Raw genomic sequence first — 16028 nt, 5'->3', positions numbered from 1 at the left:
TTTGTATGATAAATAAAACAACAAACACACAAAAAAACAACCTTTTCTGTTGCGGACATAAAAGTCCGGAATCAAATACGATTAAATGAACTTACTTTTACTCTGAAAATCTATACTTCATGAACACTGAGTTCACTTTTCTGTATCGATCAGCCGTGTTTTTCCTGGAATCTGCCATAGGCATCTTAATGTTATAGTATTGAACAGTTTTTTTGACCGTGATTATATAAATGCATAATGAAAAACGTGTTGATAACCCAGAATTTACCTTAATGTCCAACACCCCATCTCCTCTCTTTTTTCTCATCGTCTCTCTCGGAGCTAATCTGATTGCTGAATAAATCATGCCAACATCAGTGCGGGTGGAATATGGCCTACTGCTGCACACACACACACACACTGAGGTGAGAGTAGTGGTGTACTCCTCGGTGATCATGAGGACAGTGGATAACAGATCTCTCTTTTATCATTCCCTGACTTTCCCTGACATTTAAAAAGCCATTAACACCACCAAGATTCGCCCTCGTGTACATTTCATATGGAAGCATGGCTCCAACACACATACGTGCCTGCTTGCCGTGGGGCGTCCACACTTGAACGTGCATGTGTGTGCGCGAGTGCTGAAATGATGTGAGTGATAATCTAAGCCCAAACGATACGGACAGAGCAGTGAATTATTCCTTAATAAGCCTTTCACACCTGCCCCTTGTTCAGTAAGATTAAAGAAAGACTTTAGGCCGGTGTATTGTAACAATGATGCTGACACACTTATCAGACTTTGCTCAAACCACTGACATTTTGAAGCGCTGATATCCTTGATCGTACAGTAAGTTTCTGTTGTCTTGGAGCGAATGCCTCTATGAATGGCAATTATTCACCAATTCATCCACACGTACACGGCCATACTGTAAATACTAACAGCATGTTAGTGTTTACTGCTGAGTACTGTATTAATTTATGGCCCATTATTGTAAAGCCCATTGTTACAAAGCAAGGGAGCATTTATTGTAATCAGAGAACTTATAGAGACTGGAAACACTGCTAATGTATGTAATGTACTCGCCAGCAGTCTGCCTGACACGACTGTGTGCTGGCTAATGCAGCCGGTGACATATGGCCTCGCCTTTGTTGTTAGCATTTATTAACGGCGAGCGGCGGCCCGAGTGCGAAGCGGCTACGACTAATTATATTCCATTGTGTCTGTGTGGAAAACAAGAAAAGAAACATGCGGCGCAGCGATCACAGTGGTCACCACTTAATCAGAAGGATATTAACATGAATTTGAAACTGAGGCATGTCGTCCCGGCTGCAGCAGGAGTCACGTCCGTCGCTGATATACAGCGGATGCAGATATTGAATTCTGTCATTTAAATGTATGTTATTCCAAGTCTGCAGACAGTCGAAGAGCTTTCGGCGATTATGGATCGGCCCTTTTTAAAATGGCTTTAAATCTCACGTCCCTGAGGGCACGCAGACACGTTTGGAAGACGGAAGACGTGTTTGCATAGGAGAGGAGAGACAAAGTCAGAGAGGGCTTTGGGGAGGCGTCGACTCCTGCTTTAAGGCTGTAGGGGTCATCTGTGTGAAATATCAGGCATATTCCGGGACAAAAAGGGGGGGAAAAGAAAGAAAACTACATGATGGAACACATGTCATGTAAAAATACTAGATTTTGATGAGAGGGACAGGTTTGTCTGGAGTCATTTTTATATTGTTCATGTCGTGGGAGAGATGGTTTTGTTTCGGGAAACTAAAGCTTGAAACATACTCTGGAAACACCCGCTAAATTCTGGATAAGTATCGGGTGAGTGACAGGTGGTGGATGAGGAAGTGTTGAAGGAAAAAAGGATCCAAACAAGGGAAATTTATTCCTCTCCATCATCTCCTATAAAGGTCTGCTCAGCAGAAGATACGACGCCAACAGAGTCTGACTAGCTCTTAGCCGCACTCCTAATGCTGCAGGCCAAGCAGTCTGCAACTCCAGATAGTAGGTGTGTTTACCACATCTGTCTTCATCGGGTGTGAGAAAGTTTGGCATTAATTCACATCTCTGTTATTAGAGTTTCCACTTACTCTAATAGGCGGCTGCGCTTATCTGCCCTCGTGAACATAATGAGCTCAAACGCTGAAGATGCTTCCCTTTTTTTTTTTCTTCCCTCCTTAACCACAGTTTTGTCAATCGTCCTCCTCTGTGAGGATACTATTATTTTGTATTCAGCATATTGTTGTGCTGTTTTGCAGAGAAGTGTAATGCACTGGGTCTCACCCCATTTCCACCACGCTGCTCGCTTGTAAGTCAGGCAGGCAGCCAGATGTCCTCCCACTAGAGAGAAATAGATGAATGGTGTGTTTGGAAGAAAGGCACAACAAGAGTCATGTTTTGAGTCAGAACACTGGCGCGACGTAAGTTAGGGATATGAGAGAAGACAGAGCGAGGAGATGAAAAAGATGAGTCAAACCTTACAGAGATATGATCATGAAAGGCCATGAAAGAGGTGAGTGAGCAGGTTAGAGACGGAGAAAAACCCAGTGAGTTATCGGAAAGATGGAGTGAGTGAGATGTTTGAGAGGAGAGCTGCGAGACAGACAAGATGAGTTATAGACCCGGAGAGAGGGAGCTTTCACACATGCAGACAGCCTGGTGATTTAGGGTGAAAGGACACAGAGACGAGCTCTGCTGCAAAAGGTGATAGACCTAAGGAGGTCTAACAAATCCACTGCAAAACCGCGGCATCCGTGGCGTTGGCTCTGGAGCATCTGCGCCTGCTCTCTACTCTTATCTTATCAACACAAGCATTCATGCACCGCGTGTTATGCAGACAAGTGCATCGAAACAGCACTTTGGGATTAGATAGAGACCCTTTCAAAAGAAAATAGCACATTTCTGTCTGCTGTAAATCCACAGAATAATGCACAAGCTCTGAGTAACAAAAAAAAAAAAAGAGAAAACATTAACTGTATATGTCATTTGTTAGACAAAAGCCAAAAGTTATTTTTCTGTGCGCTGTGGTTGGGCAATCAAACAGAGCAGCTGAAGAATCATTATATCAGAATATCCCTAGCCGAGACGTTGTTTCTTCGGGTGTTTCTACAGTGTGATCCATATGAATGCGGGTGCACCGAGACTCCCAGATGGCAGAGAACTTGTGGAGAAAGATAATGTCTACAATCTGAGAGGATGTTTCACAGATGAGGCTGAGACTACCTGTGTCCTGCTTGCTACGGCTTAGTTCATGCTGCTGTTCCAGCGATGGGATGTGGTGTATTACTGACAGAAACGAGACTAATAGTTTAGAAAAAGACTTCACCAAGTCCAAACAGATAGGATTATTACGGTTCTTTCCTGCATAACCACCAAAGCGTCAATCATTCCTCGTCTTTTGACAGAGTTCACAGGTAGGACTGGAAACTGGGTGGGAGAAAAATGTGATCTCAGGGCGGCGCTGCTTCTTCCTCCACACATGGGAGACTGTAGGGATACACTGATTACTTTAAGAGATAATAGATCCAGTTTCTTTACTTTCTAAAGTTTATTTTTGAATTTTTTAAACTTATTTGACAAAATATATTTAAAGTTCCAGTTTGAAGCGTCTCAAATCTTAACACAGCAGCAAACAAGAACTTCTGATGTTTCCTGCTAGAAAGCTCTTTGCCGCCAGAAACAGATGGTTGGTCTGCACAGCACCAGTGCACACGCGTGTATGAACGTGCACACGCTGCTCTTTCAGGGTGAACACATTTCTAACACTGCATCCTCTGAATAACACCATTTCTTTGGTAAAAAAAAAAGAAGATAAAAAGAGAGGGATGCAGTTTAATGTAACCAGGGTTCTTTATTCAGGATGGAGGGATGGACCGTTTGAAAGGCTGCACCTGAGATTTAACTTTCAGTTTTGGCTGTTTGTTTGTGGCTGCTGCTGAAAAAGGGTCAGACTGTAAATGACCTCTGTAATATTCTCTTGGTAATATGTGTGACACCACAAAAGAAAGCAACAATCATCATCATAATAACAACTTATTGTTTGCTTTGCCAAATAAACACCAAAGAAGGTCAAAGCTTCAGAGATACATTGAACTGTATCCCTCGAAGTAAGTCAAGTTTCAGAAACAAACTCCTTTCATGGTCATCATTGCGATTACATTTTATATTTTTACTGAACTGCCACCGAAGACACCATAACGATAAAAAAGAAAATACAAAAAATAATAATAATAATGGGAACAGCATGTTTAGACTGAGGTTTTGCAGCACTTTGCTAGAATCATGATATTCCAGGGAAAAACAACAGCAGAAAAAGACTAAATCAAGTAAAGGAAGGGATGTTCGAGTGGATGATGAGCTCTCTGGTGAGGACAGTTCCAAAAATAAATGTTTGAATTTGACAGCGCACATGCTGAGCATCACATTGTGTCGGCAAACTCTGCCACAGTCGAGTAAACCGGTGAGATTTATTTTCATGTCGTGTGTGGGTCTGCGCTCGTGCACAGACGGCGTTTCAGTAGGTATTTAGCAGGTATTTGTATGGCAGAACGGTTGTATCTATATTTTGGCGGTGTAAGGCGGTCACTAATCCTCCTGACCTTCTGGCTCATTTGCATGCACCCTCCCCGCTCTGATGAGAGATGTCATGACCTTTATTAGCTAATTAAGAAACATAACAGAAATAAACCTGACAGGATGGAAATGGCCACGCACACACGCACGCACGCACACTCACTCACACTCTCAGCGTGGTTGCTGACAGGATGCGAACGAGGTGAAAAGGGAGCAGACGGGCAGCCGAATGGAAAAAGACACAGGCGAAAGAAGAGAAATTTGGCATTCATCAAATGGAAATCCCAACTGGTCCGCAATCCACATATTGTACAACTGTGCACAGATTTCCCGTAAGACTCTCCGGCAGCCTCTTGGAGGAAAGCGCTGCCACACACACTTGTCGTCATTACATTCCCCAGCAGACGTTTGAGCTTTATAGTATTATAGAGGGAGTTTCTCTTAATCACATACTGAGCTTCTCCAAATCTTTGTGTGGTGGAATAAATGAAGTAAATCTCCCTGCGTGTGCTGTCTGCTGCCACTTAAGTGTAGTCGGCCTCTTGTTCTTTCCTCCCTCTCCCACTAAGAACTCATAATAAGCTGTTGGGCCCCTCAGGCTATACTGTAGGAGGAGGTGGTGTGTGTGTGTGTGTGTGTGTGTGTGTGTGTGTGTGTGTGTGTGTGTGTGTGTGTGTGTGTGTGTGTGTGTGTGTGTGTGTGTGTGTGTGTGTGTGTGTGTGTACAAGCTCACCCACATGCACTTCACGCTTAAAAAAATATACTGAAAACTTTGCAACGACCAAATCATTGAAGCACACACGTTAGATTGCGAGGAAAGCTCAGATGCACGAGCTGGAGGTGTTATCTGTCACAACTCCCGGTGCTCATCGTACATTAATCTGAGCAGTAATCTGCACAGTGGGCAGATTATCATCTGACAAGCACTATTGTCAAATTGGCGGGATTACGCAACTTGCTCCCCACCCACGGTGTATCTCACTGCTGAACGGAAACACACACACACACACACACGCAGCTCCAAACTAGCTCTAAAATACTGTTTTGTGCTTTCTGAGATCTTTTCTGAAAACTTACTGAGTTTCGTCTGTGTCAAACATGATATTTAAAAATAAATGTAGAAAACAATCACAATTTATTATAAATGAACGAGCCTGACTTCAGAGACAAAGTCACATACTGTGTGAGGCTGAATGAGAGAAAGTGAGAAATTTGAATGGTTGTGTGGAGAAAAAAACCACACACGTGGAAAAAGATTGAAGGCTGCAGTGTCTCAGTGCTGCGGGGTGTCAGTCCGTCTCTGTCACCCTGACAGGCCGGCAGCGGCGGGGGGGAGCCCCGAACAGCTCCGTCCACACTGCTGCTCACAGGGGCTTCACACGCTGACAGACAGAGCCCAGGGCTGTGCTGTCCACGGCACATCACTGTCCGACCACTTACTGCACTCCACCACTCCCTCCTGCTTCCATCACCTATGTGGGTCATTTCCCATATCCTCAGTTTTGAAACATGGGTATTTCAGAGGTGGCGTTCAGCGAAATCAACGCCGTAAATTGAAACAAATTGTTCCTTACAGGTATTTGTCAAATCTCATTACGAGTGGAGCTGCGTGTACACGTTTACTGCTTTCCCTTTGGAAATGTCTAAGATACCATGGTTACAAATTCAACATAGGGCCAGTACTCAGATCGGGGGGTGCAGTTATGAATTGTAGTACGACTGAGTCAATTGAGTAGCTTTGCTGTCAAAAATTAAATCCTATTCTAGTCAGCTATGGTGACCAGAGGTGGGTAGAGTAGCCAAAAACTGTACTCAAGTAAAAGTACTGTTACTTCAGAATAATATGACTCAAGTAGAAGTAAAAAGTAGTCATCCAAATAATTACTTGAGTAAAAGTAAAAGAGTACTTGGTGGAAAAAACTACTCAAGTACTGAGTAACTGTTGAGTAACGTCTGATTTATTTTTTTAACACAACCATTAAAACAGACAAAAGTACAAAATAATCATCTTCAGGCAAATTAAATCAATACAATAATTAAAAAAAATAAAATTAATAAAAAATAAGTAACTTAAATTAAAATAATCTTAAAGTAAATTCAAGTACTTTAATAAATAATAAAATGAATAAAAGAATAACAGAATAAAGAAATAAATTAAGCACAAGTAGAACAAAATTTCAAGCCTTTGTACTTTTCTTTTTCAACCAGGCAGAACTAGAACAAGCCCATGAACTCATATAAACTCTGTGTATGTTTGAGTCTGTGTAAATGTGACAAAACATGCAAAAACAAACATTTTTCCCAAAGAATCACCCAGTGATGTCATGAGATTGACGCGTACGTGGATAAAAGGGATAAAAGAAAAGTAACGAGCTCAATGTAGCCTAATGTAGCGGAGTAAGAGTAACAGTTTCTTCTTCACAAATCTACTCAAGTAAAAGTAAAAAGTATAGTGATTCAAAACTACTCCTAAAAGTACAAAATTTCCCAAAACTTACTCAAGTAAATGTAACGGAGTAAATGTAACTCGTTACTACCCACCTCTGATGGTGACACACATGAAAGATCGGCTGCGTTCACTTTAATTTTCCCTATTTGCATGTGGTCAGGAGTTCAAACTGGAAATGTGGCGGATTAAAAGTCTGTGATTTTTGGGTATTTCCTTTCATTAAAGATCATGAAAACAACAGGAGGAGGATCAAAGAGGGTCATAATGCAAAGAAAGGTGAGCAGTAGTTCTATATTTAGTCATAATCGTTTCATGTCCTTCATATGGCTCATAGGTTTGCGTAGATCTTCCTCCGATCTGACTGTGAGGTCAAAAGACGTCACACAGGACGAAAGGTCAAGTGAAACTAAAGTTGTGCAAATTTGACTTGACGAGAGTGTTAAAAATTATATTACTTATTATAAACCAAGACTGAAAGTTGCAACCGGGATTTTCCTGCTAATGGAAAAAAAAAAAAGTCCATCAGGAGCATTAAATTATGGTTTCTACAGCTGGATCTTTTGTTTAATTTATATGAAATAATGACTCAGTTTTCAGTCAATGACAGTATATTCCAAAGCAAGTTCCCAAACTGTCCAAGAGGGAAAGCTTGGACATACATTTAGCAGGTTTATGTGTGCCGTTGTGCAGCATGTTGTGTCCTCCCCTTTGTGAAAGGCTTCCTTTGCTTTTCTTGCAGTGCGTTTGCTTGAATTGGCCAGCCAGGGCTGCGATTTCTATCCCTCTTATATTCTGGAAACACTCAGACAAAATGTGGCGCGCTGCGAGGAGCCTCGGGCCACTGCCATCAATCAGGAAGAAAACAACACACAGACCAGGTTGTTTCTGCACCATAAAACAACCTCTAGAACAGCAGTAGCCATTCAGCATCTGGGATGTACAATTATTAATAGTTTGATCCCCATCTCAGTATTTTTATACCGTTTTTCTTTTCATTCACCGTATCAGAAAAACTCAGACTAACCCGTCCAAGGTGCCTCACTGGATCTGAACCGACTCCAGACTAAAGCCGGAGCTTGAATTGTGAACATTTGTAATGTTTGCTTTACTTACTGGCTATAGGACCAGGGATAATGTTGTATAAATATTTGATGGTTTCCTATAGTAGTTGAGGAAGTGCAACATTAAGCCTGAGGATCATGGAGAGCTTTAAGTCAAGCTTTCAAACATGCTAACGCACATTAGGAACCCCCGCACATACAGACCCACTGCTCCGCCTTCTACGGCCACATCACGATCATGGAGCACCTGAAAGGGCCGGTTGTGGCAGCACATAAGGTTGCTGCATGGACAGCGGCCGCTCTGATGAGACGATTATGACTTTTAATGTCTAAAGGGCCACATAAATAGTTATGGCGGGCTGGATTTGGCCTGTGGGCCTTGAGTTTGACATGTGATCTAGGGTCTGCACAGGGAGATTTTTGGTTCAAGCTCAACTACACACCATGACCATGTCTTGATGACCAAAAAATAAGCTTTGCAAAAGCTGCAACTATTAGAAATCCTGTCAAACATTAAAAGGGAATAAAAGCAAGTTCCCTTAAGAACTGACTTGACCACAGTTTCTTATGAGAAACCTTGTTAAACACGTCACGTATCACAGTATTTTCAACTAGAACCCAGAGATCAACACTGTTGGAAAAACAGCTTTAACTAAATGATTTTGTGGTTGCACCCTTTACATCAATTGTTCTTTTTTTTTTTTAATCTAGGAAATTTGCAATGTTGACCAGTGTAAAAAATAAAGACAAAGAAGAAGAAAATGTGATCTTCAAGCCTATGAGCAGAGACAAAGAAGGTTTTCCTTTGCAGCGGCGTATGCAGATGGCAGCTGATATATGATGTTAACCTTTGCTGTTCTAACCTCCGCCTGTACCCCTGCCCAGCATACACATGCAGACGCACAAACTAATCATATTGATCCACCGCTACAGACACAGCCCTGTTGTTTTTTCTTCCTCTCACTTGTTCAAAATCAGTTTCCGTCAGCGAGAAATGATGAAAAATTGTCACTAAAGTCAAGATATATCATATGTGTTTTCTGTCTCTCTGATGGTAAGTAAACATGCCATACTGTAGGTGCTGCATATGTTTCACAAATTAATTTGATAAATGTGTTAGTCGTCCTTATTTTCCCTCGTTTAGATTGCTTGTCAGAGGCAACACTCTTCAAACAAATCGGCTCCCTGGGTTTTAGTTTCACTCGCCTCCTTGTCTGTTTTAGGGAGCGGGAAAAAGAAGATGAAGAAAGAAAGAGGATGCAAAGTATAAAGACAAATTGACGCAGAGGGATAAAGTGAGATATCAAAAGAGTGGATGGTAAGGGATGAACGAAATGGAGTTTCGGATGTGCCGTGGTCTCTGAGGCCAGAGTCCATATCACTCTCTTCTTCAGAAACAACAACCGCCATAAGAAGCATCAACCAGCCAACCAATCCGGGCTACGGTATTGTTCAATATCTGCTGGAAAAGAAAAAAAGAGAGGAAAAAAAGCTCTCTTTTTTATACACACACACACACACACACACACACACACACACACACACACACACACACACACACACACACACAATCACTTCTCACTGTTCATATCTGGAGAGAGAGAATGGAGCGTGTTCCTTATTGTCCCCTTAGTGGTGATGTGGGGGTGTGTGTTAGGGCTTGATTGTTGCTGGTTTACATAAGGGTATTAAACTCTAGCATAGCACTATCTATCTGAGCCAGGCAGATATATTTGTGTTGTGGCTCCTTTATGCATTTGTTATTTCCAAAGAGGATTGGGATGCACCACTGGAAGAGAGGATAGATAGCCTGCTGATATTACCCTCTTCCTCTCTCCTTGGCTTCCTCTTTTTCCTCTAAAAACCAAACTCTGTGTGTGTGTGCATGTTTGTGTATTGCCATTAGAAACAAAAATGGGTAATTAATTAAAGATGACTACACTCTGGCGCTATTGTCCTGTTCAACAACTCTAACAGTGTTTAGAAAAGCAGAATTCAGAGATATTACTTGTAATAATAAGTGCTGTGGTCTGAAATTATGGATGTATTATCCTTGCGTTGATGCATTTGTCTAAAACAAACATCACGAATAGATAATTATTGTTCATTTACAAACTTTACACAGTTCTTTATGAAAACTGTGTTTGCATACAGGCATGTTTAAAAAAAGAAGAAGGAAAGCTTCTTTAAATTTCACAGTTTTATGTATAATAATGAAAAATCATCTGGCCTTTAACAGGATTTAAAAATGATGATCAGCAAGTGTGAGAACCACTATAAAAGCTGGAGTTTTGTAAATATTTGTAAATATCTTGTAAATATTATCCGTTTATTTTGTGTTTACTACTTTTTTTTGTGTGTTTTAGCTGCTGCACGACTGAATTTCTCCTCTGGGAGATTAATAAAGTCTACTATTCTATTATTCTATTCTATTTTGTCACTTCATTGGTCTGCAGAGTTCAAGTGACTGCGGACACAATGTCAATAAGGAAAGACATCAGCAATGATCTTAGAGAAGCATTTGTTGCTTTACATATAACAGGGAAGGATAATGAAGCTAAACAATTTAGCTCAAGACAGCTGCTAGTATTCCCAGGAGTAGATGTACCAATACATTTGCCCAACGTTAGGACAAAGATAAAAAAAAGACAAAAAAAATCAGAAACATTTCAGAAAAAAGTCAGAGCAAAAGTTCTCTATGAAAACTGTTATTCTAATGCAATACACAATGATGTCCTGCAAACTCAGACAACAGTCATCATTTATATGAAGCAGCACAACTGGAAGCCAGTCAGGGCTCATTTGACGGCAGCTGTGGTGGTCCAGTGTTAAAAGTGTACAGCATGTGAGGTAGACTGGTTAGTTAAACTGGACGTTTTCCCAGTGCACTTTCTAGATAATTTCTGTATACTTTGCGTACTGCTTACTACATCGTGCCAAGATCTGTCCGTATCAGCTGTACATGATGCAACTTTGGAAATGCTCTCATCAGCCTTAACATGCTGTTGACTGATACTCTGACATGCTACTCCTAGATACTGGGGAGGGCAGTATTGCACACCGGTCTCCACCATTCATACAAATGTAAATTGTAGCATTACATTCTTAGTTATATCTAGGAAAGGTATCATGGCATTGCAAACGACAGAACTTCGTTTTTTGTCCCCTGGTTATTTATTAGGCAGCGCCAAAGAGCCAGAGATTCAAGTCATTTAACACTGTTTGAAACAATGAATAAAAAGGAAAAAGCAGACATAGAGAGTGCACATTACGATGAAGTCATCACTAAATCATCAGCCCGCTTTACAGTAAAGGATATGATGCCCTTTAGATTTGTAGAAAAGCCAGAGTTTAAAGAGCTGATGAAAGCAGCGGGGCCCCGGGGAAGTGTGGGTGGGGGGGCTGCCACCCATCCATCGGTCATCGGTGGGTATATCCCAGACAGGTCATCAGTCCATCTCAAGACACTGATAGCATTTTTATTATTATTTGATTATCTATACATATGTGGTAACATCGGCAACGTGAATTATTTTGGCCCAGATAATCCTGTTGTGTACGACGGAGTATTAGGGCCAAACTAAGACAAAAAAAATTGGAAATTACGAGAATAAAGTCATAATATAATGAGAATAAAGTCGTAAAATTACGAGAATAAAGTCGTAATGTTGTGAGAATAAAGTCGTAATAGAATAAAGTCATAATATTATGAGAATAAAGTCGTAATATTATGAGAATAAAGTCGTAATATTATGAGAATAAAGTCGTAATATTACGAGAATAAAGTCGTAAAATTACGAGAATAAAGTCGTAAAATTACGAGAATAAAGTCGTAATATTGCGAGAATAAAGTCGTAATAGAATAAAGTCGTAATATTATGAGAATAAAGTCGTAATATTACGAGAATAAAGTCGTAAAATTCCGAGAATAAAGTTGTGACATTACGAGAATAAAGTCGTAATGAATAAAGTGGTAATTTATGAGAATAAAGTCATAATATTATGAAAATAAAGTGGTAATTTATGAGAACTCTAACAGGAAGAGCAGTCTTCTCCCTGTGTTAAAATGAAGAATATTGAGCATCTTGTGAAGTTATATTTATATATCTATAATATATTACAACTTTATTCTCGTAATATTACGACTTTATTCTCATTACATTATGACTTTATTCTCGTAATTTCCTTTTTTTGTTTTTTTGTTTGGCCCTAATACTCCGTCGTAGTTGTGTTACTCGGTGTTGTCTGTGTTTTTTTCTGGATGTTAGTTTGGTCCTGACTCAGCAGCTGTTCGTCTTGATTGCTCTTAAAACAGAGATTTTAAATCTTTAAAAAAATCTGCATTCAAAACAAACAAACAAACAAAAAAAACATAATACTCCCACTTGTGTGGTCACCTATAATCAGGCAACGCTTGAATGTCTGTAAGATAATAACTATAGCTGCATGTACAACTAGTTCATCCTGGCTTGGTTCAACCTGGATGTTATTTGGAGAATTCCCTGATCTGCATGTGTCTGTGGGCTTCTGAGGATCAGGCAGGAGAGGTTAAATCAAAGTGGAGTCAATAACTTCATCCCTCCCTCCTGGTCTGCTGTGTTGTGCTGCTGGGAACGCCCGCTGCTCCCCCTCTGGCTCGTGAAAGAGGAGGACAGGATGGGGTTCATCACTTTCACAAACACTAAAGGATGGAAGAGTGCTGCCGCTAATACAGAGGATGATCTAAGTCTGTGAGGTGCTCGCACAGAGGAGCACATTCATCTGCACACATTCACCGATAAAAAGGCTTCCTCACTTTGTCAGAGAATGATAATGAGCTAAATTCTCTTTTCTCCCAACCTGAGAGCCCAAGTCCAAGTCATGGCCACAGCCCCGGCTAAATCAATATCATCATCCATAATCTTTATTGTGGGATGAAACACAGCATAAATCAGCACAAAGCCTTTCACACATCCCTCTTTAGCAGCTTCCAGTTGCATGCAGCACTCTCCTGGGCCGGACACGCTTTCTTTCTGGTACAGAGAAGACGTGTCCCAGTGTCTCCGGGCTCTGCAGCACCTGCCCATGCATATGATTACACATTTGTTTTGTTGTTTCTTTTGTGCTCTATCTGCTGAAGATGTCAAAGGTTAGCGGAGAATAAAATGCAGGTGTGGGACACTGTTAAAACTGTTAAATCTTCCAGGGAAAAGTGTGAGTTTTAACTGGTCAGAGGTGTGGGAACACATCCGTGTGAGTTGTTTTGTGTGCATGTGGGGTTTTTTTCCCCAGCTCTAGGTCTCTTTGAGTGTGAGTAATGAGGTTTGGAGAAGAAAGCTTAGCCAAATCCTCTCATCAGTCTTCACTCCTTCAATACCAAATCAGCAGGCTAATTCAATACCCAATCACAGGGCTAATAGCATCCAGCTGAGAGAAGAACCAATGAGAACCTTGAGATGAGAATGGACCTTTGGGAATAACTAACTGGACAAAAAGTTAGTGCAAAACAAGGGCAGAATATCTCTCTCAGTAAAGAAAATCTGCCATCAAATGAGTTCACTCTTGTCTGCGCTAAAGCCGACTAAAGATCCCTCATCAAACCCTTTTCTGTCTGCTTCAGCGCGTCAAATGGGTGAGGGGGACTTTAGATCCGAATCAGATGCCAAAACGTACTAAAGGAGAGGCATTTATGTCAGTTCCTCTGGTGTGTGTGTTTAGTACCCTTTTCATTACAGAATTACAGCCGTGTTTCGGTGTTCCACTACGCTCACGTCTATGACGTCTCACATGCAAACACACTCACGTTTTCCTCAGTCATTCGTCCCTGTGGTGCTGTGAATGGTGGGTACATAAGTGCACGGATCTGCAGGAGTGTCCCAGCCATTGTAGTGTCACAAATCCCCTCCTCCTGACATGCACTGAATAAACTGTCACGGGCGTTATATAGTGTCTCCATAAAGCCTACCATCAAACAGTTACTACCTCCATGGCTTCAGTCCACTGCACCAACAACACAAACAAATCACTCTGTGGTGCGTCCCAGTCTTTTCAGGTAAGCGTGTGTGTGTGTGTGTGTGTGTGTGTGTGTGTGTTTGTGCAGTATTCTGTGAAGTACAGTCCATACACGACTGTGTTTTCTGATATGATCACACACCATATAACCTCTCTGTGTTGCTCATTTGCAGTCCATTTTGACCTCCCTCTCTTACCCTCACTAAAAGCTTTCATGTGTGTTTCATATCACACGTTCAGCCTTTCTTCTTTGTCGCTGTTCAGTTTTGTGTTTGTTCTTATAAAAGATACATCAGTGTTCATCACATTTGTGTCGGTGGTGTGGTTCCAAAGTCGACTCGATGTCAGTCAAACGGAGAGAGACTGTACATGAATGGGAAATGATCACTACCTGTATAAACTAAAAGTTACGACATGGGTTTACCTAAGCAAATGGGCATGACCCTCCCACTGGAAACAAAAGCGCAGTGATTGATAGTTTTTCATATAAACAATTAATTTAACCATATCTGATGCATTCCTAAAACAACGATGGCGGAGGAGACATCCAAAGTTAAGGGCGCACTTATTTTTTCCCAACACTTCACAGAAGTTGGTGTTTTTCAGAAGCGCAAGTGCTAAGTACAACTGTCGTGTGTGCCTGGCAAGTGCACACGATAGTGTAAACATCACAGGGACAGTGACCATTGGTTTTATGCTCCGTCTCATGCTAGCAAGAAGAGAAAAAAAAAATCAATATCAGCTGATTTCACTGATTATTGCGCAGAGACAGCCTCAATTGTTGGTACCTAGTTTGGCATTAGCTTTTCTATTTCTGGGCTGCAGATGCTCCGTCAACATCTTATTTCCCCTCACATCTACACCTATTAGCACAAGTGCATGAAGTGACTGAAAGGTGCCGTGTGCAGTCATGAGCTACAGTACACGCCTGCAGGAGATCAACCAATGGAAAAACACTTCAGGTTTCCCTTTTTGCGATTTTCTGTCTTTTTTATTCTAACATAACTACAAGGTTTCTGAGTTATATAGAGGCAATAAAATGAACACAATATTGTGACTTTAACCGAGTTGAAAAAATGTTGGGGGCATATAATGAAGAAGACCTTACAGAGCGGTTGGACTTTCCCATAATTACTGCAAGATACTGGACATTTCATGCATCTCTGGATGGAAGTTATTGTTGTGACATTATTTAGATAATTAAGCCTCAACTACAACAAATGTATTCTGTAATCAAAGATGTTCCAATGAAACATCGCATTGGCTATTTCCTTTGGCCAAAAATCAGGGTTTATTTCAAGCTTGTTTTGCTGTTTGTGGTTTTTAATATAAATATACGGTAATGTAAATCTGACTGGTTGATGGCATGCAGAGCCCTCCGCTCCTCACCGTCGTTTACTGGTGTATTACACCAACCAAACATGAAGCGAGCGTCACCTCTTCAGCTATCACAGTGCACCATACCTGACATTTCTGGATTTGTCTTGACATGTGTTACGGCTTCGGAGCCACGTATGTAAGAGATCACTTACTAATGCAGGAGGAGTGTGCTGTGTGTACCATGAAAACAAATTTCCTGCTCTCCATCAGAGAATAAGCGTAGCAACCTTAAAGCACTTAACATTTAATGATATACTGTAGAACAGTGTGGGAGTATGTGAGGAGGAAATTCCCTTTAATCTTCTTCATGGCTACATCATCTTTTATTGGTGGACAAAGTGAATCTCCAGCCTCCAGCCTCAGTAGCGTAGAAATGACAATTGATTTGCAGGTTATTTCCTGCTTCCTGTGAGCTAATTGAAATAAAGTGGGACGGTAGACTCAGTCGCCGCAGCATCTATCAATACTGCAGTTGCGGAGTGGAGAAAGCGTCAGGCCCACTGCGGTGCCTTAAGCAGCCCCACAGAATATTAGTTTCATTGTTTGGTCCTTCACCACGTACGTGCACGTGCATGTGTGCACATGCTGCCTG

The 16028-nt window shown here is 41.2% G+C and overlaps 1 protein-coding gene across 2 annotated transcripts in view; it reads right to left on the bottom strand.

Annotated features, from left to right (window-relative positions):
* LOC133444337 (transcription factor Maf) overlaps positions 1-16028 on the bottom strand; it is a 47859-nt gene that overhangs the window by 11320 nt on the left and 20511 nt on the right. Inside the window, exon 3 of one of the 2 annotated variants that reach the window (XR_009782714.1) lies at positions 2267-2323. The exons of the other annotated variant lie outside the window; for it this stretch is intronic. The gene's annotated coding sequence lies outside the window, so the exon portion shown is untranslated. The remainder of the gene's footprint in view (positions 1-2266; positions 2324-16028) is intronic. 2 annotated transcript variants of the gene reach the window in all.

Source organism: Cololabis saira, chromosome 5, assembly GCF_033807715.1.
Source record: "Cololabis saira isolate AMF1-May2022 chromosome 5, fColSai1.1, whole genome shotgun sequence".
NCBI classification, from domain to species: domain Eukaryota; kingdom Metazoa; phylum Chordata; class Actinopteri; order Beloniformes; family Belonidae; genus Cololabis; species Cololabis saira.
The sequence above is the reverse complement of the archived record's forward strand: the minus strand, read 5'-3'. Positions and strand labels throughout refer to the sequence as shown.